The sequence below is a fragment of the Borostomias antarcticus genome (assembly GCF_949987555.1).
Source record: "Borostomias antarcticus genome assembly, chromosome: 19".
Lineage (NCBI taxonomy): Eukaryota > Metazoa > Chordata > Actinopteri > Stomiiformes > Stomiidae > Borostomias > Borostomias antarcticus.
This window is the reverse complement of record NC_140252.1, coordinates 17,116,742-17,139,075: the sequence shown is the minus strand read 5'-3', so window position 1 is coordinate 17,139,075 and position 22,334 is coordinate 17,116,742.

Here is a 22,334-nt window from a genome sequence, read left to right as displayed (position 1 = left end):
GGTCTGGAAAAAAAAACGCCATACATACCCCTTATGTTTTTTTTCAGGTGGAGATAATTAAATTAGTCACTGCTCAGCCTAGGAATGGACTAGACACCCATGGGTGGCATATCTCTGATCAGAATTGCTTGTACTACATACCTGTAAATGTTCATGAAGATTGTAGATAGAAATAAATTTGGTCTGGAAAAAAAAACGGCATACATACCCCTTACGTTTTTTTTCAGGTGGAGATAATTAAATTTGTCACTGCTCGGCCTAGGAATGGACTAGACACCCATGGGTGGCATATCTCTGATCAGAATTGCTTGTACTACATACCTGTAAATGTTCATGAAGATTGTAGATAGAAATAAATTTGGTCTGGAAAAAAAAACGCCATACATACCCCTTATGTTTTTTTTCAGGTGGAAATAATTAAATTTGTCAGTGCTCGGCCTAGGAATGGACTAGACACCCATGGGTGGCAGATCTCTGATCAGAAATGCTTGTACTACATACCTGTGAATGTTCATGAAGATTGTAGATAAAAATAAATTTGGTCTGGAAAGAAAAACGCCATACATACCCCTTACGTTTTTTTTCAGGTGGAAATAATTAAATTTGTCAGTGCTCGGCCTAGGAATGGACTAGACACCCATGGGTGGCATATCTCTGATCAGAATTGCTTGTACTACATACCTGTAAATGTTCATGAAGATTGTAAATAGAAATAAATTTGGTCTGGAAAAAAAAACGGCATACATACCCCTTACGTTTTTTTTCAGGTGGAAATAATTAAATTAGTCACTGCTCGGCCTAGGAATGGACTAGACACCCATGGGTGGCATATCTCTGATCAGAATTGCTTGTACTACATACCTGTGAATGTTCATGAAGATTGTAGATAGAAATAAATTTGGTCTGGAAAAAAAAACGCCATACATACCCCTTACGTTTTTTTTCAGGTGGAAATAATTACATTTGTCAGTGCTCGGCCTAGGAATGGACTAGACACCCATGGGTGGCATATCTCTGATCAGAATTGCTTGTACTACATACCTGTAAATGTTCATGAAGATTGTAGATAGAAATAAATTTGGTCTGGAAAAAAAAACGCCATACATACCCCTTATGTTTTTTTTCAGGTGGAGATAATTAAATTAGTCACTGCTCAGCCTAGGAATGGACTAGACACCCATGGGTGGCAGATCTCTGATCAGAAATGCTTGTACTACATACCTGTGAATGTTCATGAAGATTGTAGATAAAAATAAATTTGGTCTGGAAAGAAAAACGCCATACATACCCCTTACGTTTTTTTTCAGGTGGAAATAATTAAATTTGTCAGTGCTCGGCCTAGGAATGGACTAGACACCCATGGGTGGCATATCTCTGATCAGAATTGCTTGTACTACATACCTGTAAATGTTCATGAAGATTGTAGATAGAAATAAATTTGGTCTGTTAAAAAAAACGGCATACATACCCCTTACGTTTTTTTTCAGGTGGAAATAATTAAATTTGTCAGTGCTCGGCCTAGGAATGGACTAGACACCCATGGGTGGCATATCTCTGATCAGAATTGCTTGTACTACATACCTGTAAATGTTCATGAAGATTGTAGATAGAAATAAATTTGGTCTGGAAAAAAAAACGGCATACATACCCCTTACGTTTTTTTCAGGTGGAAATAATTAAATTTGTCAGTGCTCGGCCTAGGAATGGACTAGACACCCATGGGTGGCATATCTCTGATCAGAATTGCTTGTACTACATACCTGTAAATGTTCATGAAGATTGTAGATAGAAATAAATTTGGTCTGGAAAAAAAAACGGTATACATACCCCTTACGTTTTTTTTCAGGTGGAGATAATTAAATTTGTCACTGCTCGGCCTAGGAATGGACTAGACACCCATGGGTGGCATATCTCTGATCAGAATTGCTTGTACTACATACCTGTGAATGTTCATGAAGATTGTAGATAGAAATAAATTTGGTCTGGAAAAAAAAACGCCATACATACCCCTTACGTTTTTTTTCAGGTGGAAATAATTAAATTTGTCAGTGCTCGGCCTAGGAATGGACTAGACACCCATGGGTGGCATATCTCTGATCAGAATTGCTTGTACTACATACCTGTAAATGTTCATGAAGATTGTAGATAGAAATAAATTTGGTCTGGAAAAAAAAACGGCATACATACCCCTTACGTTTTTTTTCAGGTGGAGATAATTAAATTTGTCACTGCTCGGCCTAGGAATGGACTAGACACCCATGGGTGGCATATCTCTGATCAGAATTGCTTGTACTACATACCTGTAAATGTTCATGAAGATTGTAGATAGAAATAAATTTGGTCTGGAAAAAAAAACGCCATACATACCCCTTATGTTTTTTTTCAGGTGGAAATAATTAAATTTGTCAGTGCTCGGCCTAGGAATGGACTAGACACCCATGGGTGGCAGATCTCTGATCAGAAATGCTTGTACTACATACCTGTGAATGTTCATGAAGATTGTAGATAAAAATAAATTTGGTCTGGAAAGAAAAACGCCATACATACCCCTTACGTTTTTTTTCAGGTGGAAATAATTAAATTTGTCAGTGCTCGGCCTAGGAATGGACTAGACACCCATGGGTGGCATATCTCTGATCAGAATTGCTTGTACTACATACCTGTAAATGTTCATGAAGATTGTAAATAGAAATAAATTTGGTCTGGAAAAAAAAACGGCATACATACCCCTTACGTTTTTTTTCAGGTGGAAATAATTAAATTAGTCACTGCTCGGCCTAGGAATGGACTAGACACCCATGGGTGGCATATCTCTGATCAGAATTGCTTGTACTACATACCTGTGAATGTTCATGAAGATTGTAGATAGAAATAAATTTGGTCTGGAAAAAAAAACGCCATACATACCCCTTACGTTTTTTTTCAGGTGGAAATAATTACATTTGTCAGTGCTCGGCCTAGGAATGGACTAGACACCCATGGGTGGCATATCTCTGATCAGAATTGCTTGTACTACATACCTGTAAATGTTCATGAAGATTGTAGATAGAAATAAATTTGGTCTGGAAAAAAAAACGCCATACATACCCCTTATGTTTTTTTTCAGGTGGAGATAATTAAATTAGTCACTGCTCAGCCTAGGAATGGACTAGACACCCATGGGTGGCAGATCTCTGATCAGAAATGCTTGTACTACATACCTGTGAATGTTCATGAAGATTGTAGATAAAAATAAATTTGGTCTGGAAAGAAAAACGCCATACATACCCCTTACGTTTTTTTTCAGGTGGAAATAATTAAATTTGTCAGTGCTCGGCCTAGGAATGGACTAGACACCCATGGGTGGCATATCTCTGATCAGAATTGCTTGTACTACATACCTGTAAATGTTCATGAAGATTGTAAATAGAAATAAATTTGGTCTGGAAAAAAAAACGGCATACATACCCCTTATGTTTTTTTTCAGGTGGAGATAATTAAATTAGTCACTGCTCAGCCTAGGAATGGACTAGACACCCATGGGTGGCAGATCTCTGATCAGAAATGCTTGTACTACATACCTGTGAATGTTCATGAAGATTGTAGATAAAAATAAATTTGGTCTGGAAAGAAAAACGCCATACATACCCCTTATGTTTTTTTTCAGGTGGAGATAATTAAATTAGTCACTGCTCGGCCTAGGAATGGACTAGACACCCATGGGTGGCAGATCTCTGATCAGAAATGCTTGTACTACATACCTGTGAATGTTCATGAAGATTGTAGATAGAAATAAATTTGGTCTGTTAAAAAAAACGCCATACATACCCCTTACGTTTTTTTTCAGGTGGAAATAATTAAATTTGTCAGTGCTCGGCCTAGGAATGGACTAGACACCCATGGGTGGCATATCTCTGATCAGAATTGCTTGTACTACATACCTGTAAATGTTCATGAAGATTGTAGATAGAAATAAATTTGGTCTGGAAAAAAAAACGGCATACATACCCCTTACGTTTTTTTCAGGTGGAAATAATTAAATTTGTCAGTGCTCGGCCTAGGAATGGACTAGACACCCATGGGTGGCATATCTCTGATCAGAATTGCTTGTACTACATACCTGTAAATGTTCATGAAGATTGTAGATAGAAATAAATTTGGTCTGGAAAAAAAAACGGTATACATACCCCTTACGTTTTTTTTCAGGTGGAGATAATTAAATTTGTCACTGCTCGGCCTAGGAATGGACTAGACACCCATGGGTGGCATATCTCTGATCAGAATTGCTTGTACTACATACCTGTGAATGTTCATGAAGATTGTAGATAGAAATAAATTTGGTCTGGAAAAAAAAACGCCATACATACCCCTTACGTTTTTTTTCAGGTGGAAATAATTAAATTTGTCAGTGCTCGGCCTAGGAATGGACTAGACACCCATGGGTGGCATATCTCTGATCAGAATTGCTTGTACTACATACCTGTAAATGTTCATGAAGATTGTAGATAGAAATAAAATTGGTCTGGAAAAAAAAACGGCATACATACCCCTTACGTTTTTTTTCAGGTGGAAATAATTAAATTTGTCAGTGCTCGGCCTAGGAATGGACTAGACACCCATGGGTGGCATATCTCTGATCAGAATTGCTTGTACTACATACCTGTAAATGTTCATGAAGATTGTAGATAGAAATAAATTTGGTCTGGAAAAAAAAACGGCATACATACCCCTTACGTTTTTTTTCAGGTGGAGATAATTAAATTTGTCACTGCTCGGCCTAGGAATGGACTAGACACCCATGGGTGGCATATCTCTGATCAGAATTGCTTGTACTACATACCTGTAAATGTTCATGAAGATTGTAGATAGAAATAAATTTGGTCTGGAAAAAAAAACGCCATACATACCCCTTATGTTTTTTTTCAGGTGGAAATAATTAAATTTGTCAGTGCTCGGCCTAGGAATGGACTAGACACCCATGGGTGGCAGATCTCTGATCAGAAATGCTTGTACTACATACCTGTAAATGTTCATGAAGATTGTAGATAGAAATAAATTTGGTCTGGAAAAAAAAACGCCATACATACCCCTTACGTTTTTTTTCAGGTGGAGATAATTAAATTTGTCACTGCTCGGCCTAGGAATGGACTAGACACCCATGGGTGGCATATCTCTGATCAGAATTGCTTGTACTACATACCTGTAAATGTTCATGAAGATTGTAGATAGAAATAAATTTGGTCTGGAAAAAAAAACGCCATACATACCCCTTATGTTTTTTTTCAGGTGGAAATAATTAAATTTGTCAGTGCTCGGCCTAGGAATGGACTAGACACCCATGGGTGGCAGATCTCTGATCAGAAATGCTTGTACTACATACCTGTGAATGTTCATGAAGATTGTAGATAAAAATAAATTTGGTCTGGAAAGAAAAACGCCATACATACCCCTTACGTTTTTTTTCAGGTGGAAATAATTAAATTTGTCAGTGCTCGGCCTAGGAATGGACTAGACACCCATGGGTGGCATATCTCTGATCAGAATTGCTTGTACTACATACCTGTAAATGTTCATGAAGATTGTAAATAGAAATAAATTTGGTCTGGAAAAAAAAACGGCATACATACCCCTTACGTTTTTTTTCAGGTGGAAATAATTAAATTAGTCACTGCTCGGCCTAGGAATGGACTAGACACCCATGGGTGGCATATCTCTGATCAGAATTGCTTGTACTACATACCTGTGAATGTTCATGAAGATTGTAGATAGAAATAAATTTGGTCTGGAAAAAAAAACGGCATACATACATACCCCTTACGTTTTTTTTCAGGTGGAAATAATTAAATTTGTCAGTGCTCGGCCTAGGAATGGACTAGACACCCATGGGTGGCATATCTCTGATCAGAATTGCTTGTACTACATACCTGTAAATGTTCATGAAGATTGTAGATAGAAATAAATTTGGTCTGGAAAAAAAAACGGCATACATACCCCTTACGTTTTTTTTCAGGTGGAGATAATTAAATTTGTCACTGCTCGGCCTAGGAATGGACTAGACACCCATGGGTGGCATATCTCTGATCAGAATTGCTTGTACTACATACCTGTAAATGTTCATGAAGATTGTAGATAGAAATAAATTTGGTCTGGAAAAAAAAACGCCATACATACCCCTTATGTTTTTTTTCAGGTGGAAATAATTAAATTTGTCAGTGCTCGGCCTAGGAATGGACTAGACACCCATGGGTGGCAGATCTCTGATCAGAAATGCTTGTACTACATACCTGTGAATGTTCATGAAGATTGTAGATAGAAATAAATTTGGTCTGGAAAAAAAAACGCCATACATACCCCTTATGTTTTTTTTCAGGTGGAGATAATTAAATTAGTCACTGCTCAGACTAGGAATGGACTAGACACCCATGGGTGGCATATCTCTGATCAGAATTGCTTGTACTACATACCTGTAAATGTTCATGAAGATTGTAGATAGAAATAAATTTGGTCTGGAAAAAAAAACGCCATACATACCCCTTATGTTTTTTTTCAGGTGGAAATAATTAAATTTGTCAGTGCTCGGCCTAGGAATGGACTAGACACCCATGGGTGGCAGATCTCTGATCAGAAATGCTTGTACTACATACCTGTGAATGTTCATGAAGATTGTAGATAGAAATAAATTTGGTCTGGAAAAAAAAACGCCATACATACCCCTTATGTTTTTTTTCAGGTGGAGATAATTAAATTAGTCACTGCTCAGACTAGGAATGGACTAGACACCCATGGGTGGCATATCTCTGATCAGAATTGCTTGTACTACATACCTGTAAATGTTCATGAAGATTGTAGATAGAAATAAATTTGGTCTGGAAAAAAAAACGCCATACATACCCCTTATGTTTTTTTTCAGGTGGAGATAATTAAATTAGTCACTGCTCGGCCTAGGAATGGACTAGACACCCATGGGTGGCAGATCTCTGATCAGAAATGCTTGTACTACATACCTGTGAATGTTCATGAAGATTGTAGATAAAAATAAATTTGGTCTGGAAAGAAAAACGCCATACATACCCCTTACGGTTTTTTTCAGGTGGAGATAATTAAATTTGTCACTGCTCGGCCTAGGAATGGACTAGACACCCATGGGTGGCAGATCTCTGATCAGAATTGCTTGTACTACATACCTGTAAATGTTCATGAAGATTGTAGATAGAAATAAATTTGGTCTGGAAAAAAAAACGCCATACATACCCCTTACGTTTTTTTTCAGGTGGAAATAATTAAATTTGTCAGTGCTCGGCCTAGGAATGGACAAGACACCCATGGGTGGCATATCTCTGATCAGAATTGCTTGTACTACATACCTGTAAATGTTCATGAAGATTGTAGATAGAAATAAATTTGGTCTGGAAAAAAAAACGGCATACACGTTTTTTTTCAGGTGGAGATAATTAAATTAGTCACTGCTCGGCCTAGGAATGGACTAGACACCCATGGGTGGCATATCTCTGATCAGAATTGCTTGTACTACATACCTGTGAATGTTCATGAAGATTGTAGATAGAAATAAATTTGGTCTGGAAAAAAAAAACGCCATACATACCCCTTACGTTTTTTTTCAGGTGGAGATAATTAAATTTATCACTGCTCGGCCTAGGAATGGACTAGACACCCATGGGTGGCATATCTCTGATCAGAATTGCTTGTACTACATACCTGTAAATGTTCATGAAGATTGTAGATAGAAATAAATTTGGTCTGTTAAAAAAAACGCCATACATACCCCTTACGTTTTTTTTCAGGTGGAAATAATTAAATTTGTCAGTGCTCGGCCTAGGAATGGACTAGACACCCATGGGTGGCATATCTCTGATCAGAATTGCTTGTACTACATACCTGTAAATGTTCATGAAGATTGTAGATAGAAATAAATTTGGTCTGGAAAAAAAAACGGCATACATACCCCTTACGTTTTTTTCAGGTGGAAATAATTAAATTTGTCAGTGCTCGGCCTAGGAATGGACTAGACACCCATGGGTGGCATATCTCTGATCAGAATTGCTTGTACTACATACCTGTAAATGTTCATGAAGATTGTAGATAGAAATAAATTTGGTCTGGAAAAAAAAACGGTATACATACTCCTTACGTTTTTTTTCAGGTGGAGATAATTAAATTTGTCACTGCTCGGCCTAGGAATGGACTAGACACCCATGGGTGGCATATCTCTGATCAGAATTGCTTGTACTACATACCTGTAAATGTTCATGAAGATTGTAGATAGAAATAAATTTGGTCTGGAAAAAAAAACGCCATACATACCCCTTACGTTTTTTTTTCAGGTGGAAATAATTAAATTTGTCAGTGCTCGGCCTAGGAATGGACTAGACACCCATGGGTGGCATATCTCTGATCAGAATTGCTTGTACTACATACCTGTAAATGTTCATGAAGATTGTAGATAGAAATAAATTTGGTCTGGAAAAAAAAACGCCATACATACCCCTTACGTTTTTTTTTCAGGTGGAAATAATTAAATTTGTCAGTGCTCGGCCTAGGAATGGACTAGACACCCATGGGTGGCAGATCTCTGATCAGAATTGCTTGTACTACATACCTATAAATGTTCATGAAGATTGTAGATAGAAATAAATTTGGTCTGGAAAAAAAAACGCCATACATACCCCTTACGTTTTTTTTCAGGTGGAAATAATTAAATTTGTCAGTGCTCGTCCTAGGAATGGACTAGACACCCATGGGTGGCAGATCTCTGATCAGAATTGCTTGTACTACATACCTGTAAATGTTCATGAAGATTGTAGATAGAAATAAATTTGGTCTGGAAAAAAAAACGCCATACGTACCCCTTACGTTTTTTTTCAGGTGGAAATAATTAAATTTGTCAGTGCTCGGCCTAGGAATGGACTAGACACCCATGGGTGGCAGATCTCTGATCAGAATTGCTTGTACTACATACCTGTAAATGTTCATGAAGATTGTAGATAGAAATAAATTTGGTCTGGAAAAAAAAAACGCCATACGTTTTTTTTCAGGTGGAGATAATTAAATTTGTCACTGCTCGGCCTAGGAATGGACTAGACACCCATGGGTGGCATATCTCTGATCAGAATTGTTTGTACTACATACCTGTAAATGTTCATGAAGATTGTAGATAGAAATAAATTTGGTCTGGAAAAAAAAACGCCATACATACCCCTTACGGTTTTTTTCAGGTGGAAATAATTAAATTTGTCAGTGCTCGGCCTAGGAATGGACTAGACACCCATGGGTGGCATATCTCTGATCAGAATTGCTTGTACTACATACCTGTAAATGTTCATGAAGATTGTAGATAGAAATAAATTTGGTCTGGAAAAAAAACGGCATACATACCCCTTACGTTTTTTTTCAGGTGGAAATAATTACATTTGTCAGTGCTCGGCCTAGGAATGGACTAGACACCCATTGGTGGCATATCTCTGATCAGAATTGCTTGTACTACATACCTGTAAATGTTCATGAAGATTGTAGATAGAAATAAATTTGGTCTGGAAAAAAAAACGGTATACATACCCCTTACGTTTTTTTTCAGGTGGAGATAATTAAATTTGTCACTGCTCGGCCTAGGAATGGACTAGACACCCATGGGTGGCATATCTCTGATCAGAATTGCTTGTACTACATACCTGTAAATGTTCATGAAGATTGTAGATAGAAATAAATTTGGTCTGGAAAAAAAAACGCCATACATACCCCTTACGGTTTTTTTTCAGGTGGAAATAATTAAATTTGTCAGTGCTCGGCCTAGGAATGGACTAGACACCCATGGGTGGCATATCTCTGATCAGAATTGCTTGTACTACATACCTGTAAATGTTCATGAAGATTGTAGATAGAAATAAATTTGGTCTGGAAAAAAAAACGCCATACATACCCCTTACGTTTTTTTTTCAGGTGGAAATAATTAAATTTGTCAGTGCTCGGCCTAGGAATGGACTAGACACCCATGGGTGGCAGATCTCTGATCAGAATTGCTTGTACTACATACCTATAAATGTTCATGAAGATTGTAGATAGAAATAAATTTGGTCTGGAAAAAAAAACGCCATACATACCCCTTACGTTTTTTTTCAGGTGGAAATAATTAAATTTGTCAGTGCTCGTCCTAGGAATGGACTAGACACCCATGGGTGGCAGATCTCTGATCAGAATTGCTTGTACTACATACCTGTAAATGTTCATGAAGATTGTAGATAGAAATAAATTTGGTCTGGAAAAAAAAACGCCATACGTACCCCTTACGTTTTTTTTCAGGTGGAAATAATTAAATTTGTCAGTGCTCGGCCTAGGAATGGACTAGACACCCATGGGTGGCAGATCTCTGATCAGAATTGCTTGTACTACATACCTGTAAATGTTCATGAAGATTGTAGATAGAAATAAATTTGGTCTGGAAAAAAAAAACGCCATACGTTTTTTTTCAGGTGGAGATAATTAAATTTGTCACTGCTCGGCCTAGGAATGGACTAGACACCCATGGGTGGCATATCTCTGATCAGAATTGTTTGTACTACATACCTGTAAATGTTCATGAAGATTGTAGATAGAAATAAATTTGGTCTGGAAAAAAAAACGCCATACATACCCCTTACGGTTTTTTTCAGGTGGAAATAATTACATTTGTCAGTGCTCGGCCTAGGAATGGACTAGACACCCATGGGTGGCAGATCTCTGATCAGAATTGCTTGTACTACATACCTGTAAATGTTCATGAAGATTGTAGATAGAAATAAATTTGGTCTGGAAAAAAAAAACGCCATACATACCCCTTATGTTTTTTTTCAGGTGGAGATAATTAAATTTGTCACTGCTCGGCCTAGGAATGGACTAGACACCCATGGGTGGCATATCTCTGATCAGAATTGCTTGTACTACATACCTGTAAATGTTCATGAAGATTGTAGATAGAAATAAATTTGGTCTGGAAAAAAAAACGCCATACATACCCCTTACGTTTTTTTTCAGGTGGAAATAATTAAATTTGTCAGTGCTCGGCCTAGGGATGGACTAGACACCCATGGGTGGCAGATCTCTGATCAGAATTGCTTGTACTACATACCTGTAAATGTTCATGAAGATTGTAGATAGAAATAAATTTGGTCTGGAAAAAAAAACGCCATACATACCCCTTATGTTTTTTTTCAGGTGGAGATAATTAAATTAGTCACTGCTCAGCCTAGGAATGGACTAGACACCCATGGGTGGCAGATCTCTGATCAGAATTGCTTGTACTACATACCTGTAAATGTTCATGAAGATTGTAGATAGAAATAAATTTGGTCTGGAAAAAAAAAACACCATACATACCCCTTATGTTTTTTTTCAGGTGGAGATAATTAAATTAGTCACTGCTCGGCCTAGGAATGGACTAGACACCCATGGGTGGCAGATCTCTGATCAGAATTGCTTGTACTACATACCTGTAAATGTTCATGAAGATTGTAGATAGAAATAAATTTGGTCTGGAAAAAAAAACGCCATACGTACCCCTTACGGTTTTTTTCAGGTGGAAATAATTAAATTTGTCAGTGCTCAGCCTAGGAATGGACTAGACACCCATGGGTGGCAGATCTCTGATCAGAATTGCTTGTACTACATACCTGTAAATGTTCATGAAGATTGTAGATAGAAATAAATTTGGTCTAGAAAAAAAAACACCATACATACCCCTTATGTTTTTTTTCAGGTGGAGATAATTACATTTGTCGGTGCTCGGCCTAGGAATGGACTAGACACCCATGGGTGGCATATCTCTGATCAGAATTGCTTGTACTACATACCTGTGAATGTTCATGAAGATTGTAGATAAAAATAAATTTGGTCTGGAAAAAAAAACGCCATACATACCCCTTACGTTTTTTTTCAGGTGGAGATAATTAAATTTATCACTGCTCGGCCTAGGAATGGACTAGACACCCATGGGTGGCATATCTCTGATCAGAATTGCTTGTACTACATACCTGTAAATGTTCATGAAGATTGTAGATAGAAATAAATTTGGTCTAGAAAAAAAAACACCATACATACCCCTTATGTTTTTTTTCAGGTGGAGATAATTACATTTGTCGGTGCTCGGCCTAGGAATGGACTAGACACCCATGGGTGGCATATCTCTGATCAGAATTGCTTGTACTACATACCTGTAAATGTTCATGAAGATTGTAGATAGAAATAAATTTGGTCTGGAAAAAAAACGGCATACATACCCCTTACGTTTTTTTTCAGGTGGAAATAATTACATTTGTCAGTGCTCGGCCTAGGAATGGACTAGACACCCATGGGTGGCATATCTCTGATCAGAATTGCTTGTACTACATACCTGTAAATGTTCATGAAGATTGTAGATAGAAATAAATTTGGTCTGGAAAAAAAAACGGTATACATACCCCTTACGTTTTTTTTCAGGTGGAGATAATTAAATTTGTCACTGCTCGGCCTAGGAATGGACTAGACACCCATGGGTGGCATATCTCTGATCAGAATTGCTTGTACTACATACCTGTAAATGTTCATGAAGATTGTAGATAGAAATAAATTTGGTCTGGAAAAAAAAACGCCATACATACCCCTTACGTTTTTTTTTCAGGTGGAAATAATTAAATTTGTCAGTGCTCGGCCTAGGAATGGACTAGACACCCATGGGTGGCATATCTCTGATCAGAATTGCTTGTACTACATACCTGTAAATGTTCATGAAGATTGTAGATAGAAATAAATTTGGTCTGGAAAAAAAAACGCCATACATACCCCTTACGTTTTTTTTTCAGGTGGAAATAATTAAATTTGTCAGTGCTCGGCCTAGGAATGGACTAGACACCCATGGGTGGCAGATCTCTGATCAGAATTGCTTGTACTACATACCTATAAATGTTCATGAAGATTGTAGATAGAAATAAATTTGGTCTGGAAAAAAAAACGCCATACATACCCCTTACGTTTTTTTTCAGGTGGAAATAATTAAATTTGTCAGTGCTCGTCCTAGGAATGGACTAGACACCCATGGGTGGCAGATCTCTGATCAGAATTGCTTGTACTACATACCTGTAAATGTTCATGAAGATTGTAGATAGAAATAAATTTGGTCTGGAAAAAAAAACGCCATACGTACCCCTTACGTTTTTTTTCAGGTGGAAATAATTAAATTTGTCAGTGCTCGGCCTAGGAATGGACTAGACACCCATGGGTGGCAGATCTCTGATCAGAATTGCTTGTACTACATACCTGTAAATGTTCATGAAGATTGTAGATAGAAATAAATTTGGTCTGGAAAAAAAAAACGCCATACGTTTTTTTTCAGGTGGAGATAATTAAATTTGTCACTGCTCGGCCTAGGAATGGACTAGACACCCATGGGTGGCATATCTCTGATCAGAATTGTTTGTACTACATACCTGTAAATGTTCATGAAGATTGTAGATAGAAATAAATTTGGTCTGGAAAAAAAAATGCCATACATACCCCTTACGGTTTTTTTCAGGTGGAAATAATTACATTTGTCAGTGCTCGGCCTAGGAATGGACTAGACACCCATGGGTGGCAGATCTCTGATCAGAATTGCTTGTACTACATACCTGTAAATGTTCATGAAGATTGTAGATAGAAATAAATTTGGTCTGGAAAAAAAAAACGCCATACATACCCCTTATGTTTTTTTTCAGGTGGAGATAATTAAATTTGTCACTGCTCGGCCTAGGAATGGACTAGACACCCATGGGTGGCATATCTCTGATCAGAATTGCTTGTACTACATACCTGTAAATGTTCATGAAGATTGTAGATAGAAATAAATTTGGTCTGGAAAAAAAAACGCCATACATACCCCTTACGTTTTTTTTCAGGTGGAAATAATTAAATTTGTCAGTGCTCGGCCTAGGGATGGACTAGACACCCATGGGTGGCAGATCTCTGATCAGAATTGCTTGTACTACATACCTGTAAATGTTCATGAAGATTGTAGATAGAAATAAATTTGGTCTGGAAAAAAAAACGCCATACATACCCCTTATGTTTTTTTTCAGGTGGAGATAATTAAATTAGTCACTGCTCAGCCTAGGAATGGACTAGACACCCATGGGTGGCAGATCTCTGATCAGAATTGCTTGTACTACATACCTGTAAATGTTCATGAAGATTGTAGATAGAAATAAATTTGGTCTGGAAAAAAAAAACACCATACATACCCCTTATGTTTTTTTTCAGGTGGAGATAATTAAATTAGTCACTGCTCGGCCTAGGAATGGACTAGACACCCATGGGTGGCAGATCTCTGATCAGAATTGCTTGTACTACATACCTGTAAATGTTCATGAAGATTGTAGATAGAAATAAATTTGGTCTGGAAAAAAAAACGCCATACGTACCCCTTACGGTTTTTTTCAGGTGGAAATAATTAAATTTGTCAGTGCTCAGCCTAGGAATGGACTAGACACCCATGGGTGGCAGATCTCTGATCAGAATTGCTTGTACTACATACCTGTAAATGTTCATGAAGATTGTAGATAGAAATAAATTTGGTCTAGAAAAAAAAACACCATACATACCCCTTATGTTTTTTTTCAGGTGGAGATAATTACATTTGTCGGTGCTCGGCCTAGGAATGGACTAGACACCCATGGGTGGCATATCTCTGATCAGAATTGCTTGTACTACATACCTGTGAATGTTCATGAAGATTGTAGATAAAAATAAATTTGGTCTGGAAAAAAAAACGCCATACATACCCCTTACGTTTTTTTTCAGGTGGAGATAATTAAATTTATCACTGCTCGGCCTAGGAATGGACTAGACACCCATGGGTGGCATATCTCTGATCAGAATTGCTTGTACTACATACCTGTAAATGTTCATGAAGATTGTAGATAGAAATAAATTTGGTCTAGAAAAAAAAACACCATACATACCCCTTATGTTTTTTTTCAGGTGGAGATAATTACATTTGTCGGTGCTCGGCCTAGGAATGGACTAGACACCCATGGGTGGCATATCTCTGATCAGAATTGCTTGTACTACATACCTGTGAATGTTCATGAAGATTGTAGATAAAAATAAATTTGGTCTGGAAAAAAAAACGCCATACATACCCCTTACGTTTTTTTTCAGGTGGAGATAATTAAATTTGTCACTGCTCGGCCTAGGAATGGACTAGACACCCATGGGTGGCATATCTCTGATCAGAATTGCTTGTACTACATACCTGTAAATGTTCATGAAGATTGTAGATAGAAATAAATTTGGTCTGGAAAAAAAAACGCCATACATACCCCTTACGGTTTTTTTCAGGTGGAAATAATTAAATTTGTCAGTGCTCGGCCTAGGAATGGACTAGACACCCATGGGTGGCATATCTCTGATCAGAATTGCTTGTACTACATACCTGTAAATGTTCATGAAGATTGTAGATAGAAATAAATTTGGTCTGGAAAAAAAACGGCATACATACCCCTTACGTTTTTTTTCAGGTGGAAATAATTACATTTGTCAGTGCTCGGCCTAGGAATGGACTAGACACCCATGGGTGGCATATCTCTGATCAGAATTGCTTGTACTACATACCTGTAAATGTTCATGAAGATTGTAGATAGAAATAAATTTGGTCTGGAAAAAAAAACGGTATACATACCCCTTACGTTTTTTTTCAGGTGGAGATAATTAAATTTGTCACTGCTCGGCCTAGGAATGGACTAGACACCCATGGGTGGCATATCTCTGATCAGAATTGCTTGTACTACATACCTGTAAATGTTCATGAAGATTGTAGATAGAAATAAATTTGGTCTGGAAAAAAAAACGCCATACATACCCCTTACGTTTTTTTTTCAGGTGGAAATAATTAAATTTGTCAGTGCTCGGCCTAGGAATGGACTAGACACCCATGGGTGGCATATCTCTGATCAGAATTGCTTGTACTACATACCTGTAAATGTTCATGAAGATTGTAGATAGAAATAAATTTGGTCTGGAAAAAAAAACGCCATACATACCCCTTACGTTTTTTTTTCAGGTGGAAATAATTAAATTTGTCAGTGCTCGGCCTAGGAATGGACTAGACACCCATGGGTGGCAGATCTCTGATCAGAATTGCTTGTACTACATACCTATAAATGTTCATGAAGATTGTAGATAGAAATAAATTTGGTCTGGAAAAAAAAACGCCATACATACCCCTTACGTTTTTTTTCAGGTGGAAATAATTAAATTTGTCAGTGCTCGTCCTAGGAATGGACTAGACACCCATGGGTGGCAGATCTCTGATCAGAATTGCTTGTACTACATACCTGTAAATGTTCATGAAGATTGTAGATAGAAATAAATTTGGTCTGGAAAAAAAAACGCCATACGTACCCCTTACGTTTTTTTTCAGGTGGAAATAATTAAATTTGTCAGTGCTCGGCCTAGGAATGGACTAGACACCCATGGGTGGCAGATCTCTGATCAGAATTGCTTGTACTACATACCTGTAAATGTTCATGAAGATTGTAGATAGAAATAAATTTGGTCTGGAAAAAAAAAACGCCATACGTTTTTTTTCAGGTGGAGATAATTAAATTTGTCACTGCTCGGCCTAGGAATGGACTAGACACCCATGGGTGGCATATCTCTGATCAGAATTGTTTGTACTACATACCTGTAAATGTTCATGAAGATTGTAGATAGAAATAAATTTGGTCTGGAAAAAAAAACGCCATACATACCCCTTACGGTTTTTTTCAGGTGGAAATAATTACATTTGTCACTGCTCGGCCTAGGAATGGACTAGACACCCATGGGTGGCAGATCTCTGATCAGAATTGCTTGTACTACATACCTGTAAATGTTCATGAAGATTGTAGATAGAAATAAATTTGGTCTGGAAAAAAAAAACGCCATACATACCCCTTATGTTTTTTTTCAGGTGGAGATAATTAAATTTGTCACTGCTCGGCCTAGGAATGGACTAGACACCCATGGGTGGCATATCTCTGATCAGAATTGCTTGTACTACATACCTGTAAATGTTCATGAAGATTGTAGATAGAAATAAATTTGGTCTGGAAAAAAAAACGCCATACATACCCCTTACGTTTTTTTTCAGGTGGAAATAATTAAATTTGTCAGTGCTCGGCCTAGGGATGGACTAGACACCCATGGGTGGCAGATCTCTGATCAGAATTGCTTGTACTACATACCTGTAAATGTTCATGAAGATTGTAGATAGAAATAAATTTGGTCTGGAAAAAAAAACGCCATACATACCCCTTATGTTTTTTTTCAGGTGGAGATAATTAAATTAGTCACTGCTCAGCCTAGGAATGGACTAGACACCCATGGGTGGCAGATCTCTGATCAGAATTGCTTGTACTACATACCTGTAAATGTTCATGAAGATTGTAGATAGAAATAAATTTGGTCTGGAAAAAAAAAACACCATACATACCCCTTATGTTTTTTTTCAGGTGGAGATAATTAAATTAGTCACTGCTCGGCCTAGGAATGGACTAGACACCCATGGGTGGCAGATCTCTGATCAGAATTGCTTGTACTACATACCTGTAAATGTTCATGAAGATTGTAGATAGAAATAAATTTGGTCTAGAAAAAAAAACACCATACATACCCCTTATGTTTTTTTTCAGGTGGAGATAATTACATTTGTCGGTGCTCGGCCTAGGAATGGACTAGACACCCATGGGTGGCATATCTCTGATCAGAATTGCTTGTACTACATACCTGTGAATGTTCATGAAGATTGTAGATAAAAATAAATTTGGTCTGGAAAAAAAAACGCCATACATACCCCTTACGTTTTTTTTCAGGTGGAGATAATTACATTTGTCAGTGCTCGGCCTAGGAATGGACTAGACACCCATGGGTGGCATATCTCTGATCAGAATTGCTTGTACTACATACCTGTGAATGTTCATGAAGATTGTAGATAAAAATAAATTTGGTCTGGAAAAAAAAACGCCATACATACCCCTTACGTTTTTTTTCAGGTGGAGATAATTAAATTTGTCACTGCTCGGCCTAGGAATGGACTAGACACCCATGGGTGGCATATCTCTGATCAGAATTGCTTGTACTACATACCTGTAAATGTTCATGAAGATTGTAGATAGAAATAAATTTGGTCTGGAAAAAAAACGCCATACATACCCCTTACGTTTTTTTTCAGGTGGAAATAATTACATTTGTCAGTGCTCGGCCTAGGAATGGACTAGACACCCATGGGTGGCATATCTCTGATCAGAATTGCTTGTACTACATACCTGTAAATGTTCATGAAGATTGTAGATAGAAATAAATTTGGTCTGGAAAAAAAAACGCCATACATACCCCTTATGTTTTTTTTCAGGTGGAGATAATTAAATTAGTCACTGCTCGGCCTAGGAATGGACTAGACACCCATGGGTGGCAGATCTCTGATCAGAAATGCTTGTACTACATACCTGTGAATGTTCATGAAGATTGTAGATAAAAATAAATTTGGTCTGGAAAGAAAAACGCCATACATACCCCTTACGTTTTTTTTCAGGTGGAAATAATTAAATTTGTCAGTGCTCGGCCTAGGAATGGACTAGACACCCATGGGTGGCATATCTCTGATCAGAATTGCTTGTACTACATACCTGTAAATGTTCATGAAGATTGTAGATAGAAATAAATTTGGACTGGAAAAAATAAACGCCATACATACCCCTTACGTTTTTTTTCAGGTGGAAATAATTACATTTGTCAGTGCTCGGCCTAGGAATGGACTAGACACCCATGGGTGGCATATCTCTGATCAGAATTGCTTGTACTACATACCTGTAAATGTTCATGAAGATTGTAGATAGAAATAAATTTGGTCTGGAAAAAAAAACGCCATACATACCCCTTACGTTTTTTTTCAGGTGGAAATAATTACATTTGTCAGTGCTCGGCCTAGGAATGGACTAGACACCCATGGGTGGCATATCTCTGATCAGAATTGCTTGTACTACATACCTGTGAATGTTCATGAAGATTGTAGATAAAAATAAATTTGGTCTGGAAAGAAAAACGCCATACATACCCCTTATGTTTTTTTTCAGGTGGAGATAATTAAATTAGTCACTGCTCGGCCTAGGAATGGACTAGACACCCATGGGTGGCAGATCTCTGATCAGAAATGCTTGTACTACATACCTGTGAATGTTCATGAAGATTGTAGATAAAAATAAATTTGGTCTGGAAAGAAAAACGCCATACATACCCCTTACGTTTTTTTTCATGAGAAATAATTAAATTTGTCAGTGCTCGGCCTAGGAATGGACTAGACACCCATGGGTGGCATATCTCTGATCAGAATTGCTTGTACTACATACCTGTAAATGTTCATGAAGATTGTAGATAGAAATAAATTTGGTCTGGAAAAAAAAACCGCCATACATACCCCTTATGTTTTTTTTCAGGTGGAGATAATTAAATTTGTCACTGCTCGGCCTAGGAATGGACTAGACACCCATGGGTGGCATATCTCTGATCAGAATTGCTTGTACTACATACCTGTAAATGTTCATGAAGATTGTAGATAGAAATAAATTTGGTCTGGAAAAAAAAACGCCATACATACCCCTTATGTTTTTTTTCAGGTGGAGATAATTAAATTAGTCACTGCTCAGCCTAGGAATGGACTAGACACCCATGGGTGGCAGATCTCTGATCAGAAATGCTTGTACTACATACCTGTGAATGTTCATGAAGATTGTAGATAAAAATAAATTTGGTCTGGAAAGAAAAACGCCATACATACCCCTTACGTTTTTTTTCAGGTGGAAATAATTAAATTTGTCAGTGCTCGGCCTAGGAATGGACTAGACACCCATGGGTGGCATATCTCTGATCAGAATTGCTTGTACTACATACCTGTAAATGTTCATGAAGATTGTAGATAGAAATAAATTTGGTCTGGAAAAAAAACCGCCATACATACCCCTTACGTTTTTTTTCAGGTGGAAATAATTAAATTTGTCAGTGCTCGGCCTAGGAATGGACTAGACACCCATGGGTGGCATATCTCTGATCAGAATTGCTTGTACTACATACCTGTAAATGTTCATGAAGATTGTAGATAGAAATAAATTTGGTCTGGAAAAAAAAACGCCATACATACCCCTTATGTTTTTTTTCAGGTGGAGATAATTAAATTAGTCACTGCTCGGCCTAGGAATGGACTAGACACCCATGGGTAGCAGATCTCTGATCAGAATTGCTTGTACTACATACCTGTAAATGTTCATGAAGATTGTAGATAGAAATAAATTTGGTCTGGAAAAAAAAACGCCATACATACCCCTTACGTTTTTTTTCAGGTGGAAATAATTAAATTTGTCAGTGCTCGGCCTAGGAATGGACTAGACACCCATGGGTGGCATATCTCTGATCAGAATTGCTTGTACTACATACCTGTGAATGTTCATGAAGATTGTAGATAAAAAATAAATTTGGTCTGAAAAAAACCCCAAGACACAAGCAGTATTTATTTATTTATCTATTTATTTTTTACAAATAAAACAAGATAGACAATGACTGTACAAAAATAGGATGAGAAGACAAAACAGTTGTCTTTCAGAGGCCACAAAACAAAATAATGTAGTCTCAGAACAATGCAGGATGTTTGCTAAATAATTTAAGCCTTTGTTAATACAAAAATACCAACAAATGTATGTCTTTATAAATATACTGTAAGTCAATGTAATTTACAAGTTCATATAGCCTAAAATAGGCCTAACATGGATACAGAAAATATATAATGTATGGACTATCTAAGTTTTAATTTTTTAAACAATTAAACAAGCAATGTTGGAGTAATGGGCTTGATCAATATGGTTCTCTGACCGTTCCGTGTGCACTTCTAGTGTGCGCACGTGGCCATAAAGCAAACTTCAATGCTTTTTGGTCCAAAACGTTTCCAAGAGGTACCAGCAGAGGGTGCTGTGGTTTCACTCTAGAATTGTCTCAATGGGTCCCCCCCCCACATCTTACTGTGATGCTGTGAGTATTCCTACCAACCTCATCAATGCCTATGAAAGCTGTAAACACTAGGCCCACTTTACTGGCATGATTGTCTGTAGGAGAGGTAATGACACTGGCCATGCAATCCAACGCCCAGTTGACATTCAGCACACCGTCAGGATGATTTGATTGATTGTATAACGCACTAAAGAACACTCCCAACCCCACTGTTACTCCACAGTCAAAACTCTTGCTTACTAGTACGAAGCATACAGACCATCCAGTATAACATCAACATTGATGCAACGGTATTGCAACATTTGGCGAGAGTGTTACCTTGTTACTGGATTATGGGGCCAAGAAGCTCATGTTCTTTTGGATGTTTGAAGCCTGAGTTTCCCATCAACTTTGCTATTGGCAACAGAGCAACCCAGAGGTAACATAATCCCTTTCTACACTCCAATAAGAGTATACATTATAATAAAACACAAAAGCTCAGACTAAAACATACTGCCAGAGAGATTTCAAACTCAAGAGGATATAAAGATGTAATGGCAACATAAAACCCTAAAATAACTGCCTGTTAAGACTTATATATTAACTTAGTGGCAATTTAAAATGAATTAATAAGAACAGAGTGATAATTACACTGCACTTTTGTAGTGTTTGACTAAACAGACTACTATGGCTTATGAACCTAGTATATTATACAGTACATTCACACACTAGCTATCTGCGGAAAATAGCCTTTTTTTATTTGCACTACATTCAACGTGACAATTAAAGCAAATTATAGTTATCCATCAAACTAATAATAAAAAACAAACACAAACCAACGGTCATTTGGTCACTTAAAATGAACCCTGGTTCTCCCTACTAACGTCATTTTACCTGAGTGAGTATACTTCAAAGATACAACTCCATCAAGCAGACCACATCTACACAGGTAGAGGTATCAGTACTCTCAGGTACCATTACACATACACATATTCAGAAGATAGACAGCAGTTAGTGAGAGGATAAAAACAGTCTTGTAAAGAGCCTTCGTCTACACAAGGGGACCACTGAACAATTCCCACCTCGTGGGATCAGTGCAGGTAAAAGAGCATAAATTAAGAGTCACGTCTTTTCTGAAAAGCATTGGTGGAGTGTTGAAATCATGTCATCAAAATGGGATTTAATCATCAAATCAGGGTGTGGATTTCTCTGCTATGATAACGAAACATCCGTCCAAGTTCTTTTCCTGAGGAACTCCAGGTCCACTAATGTAGTGGTCGACAACCGCGATGACTTCCTCTTTAACCAACCAATGAGACGGAGCTAGTTCCTCTTTAAAAAGC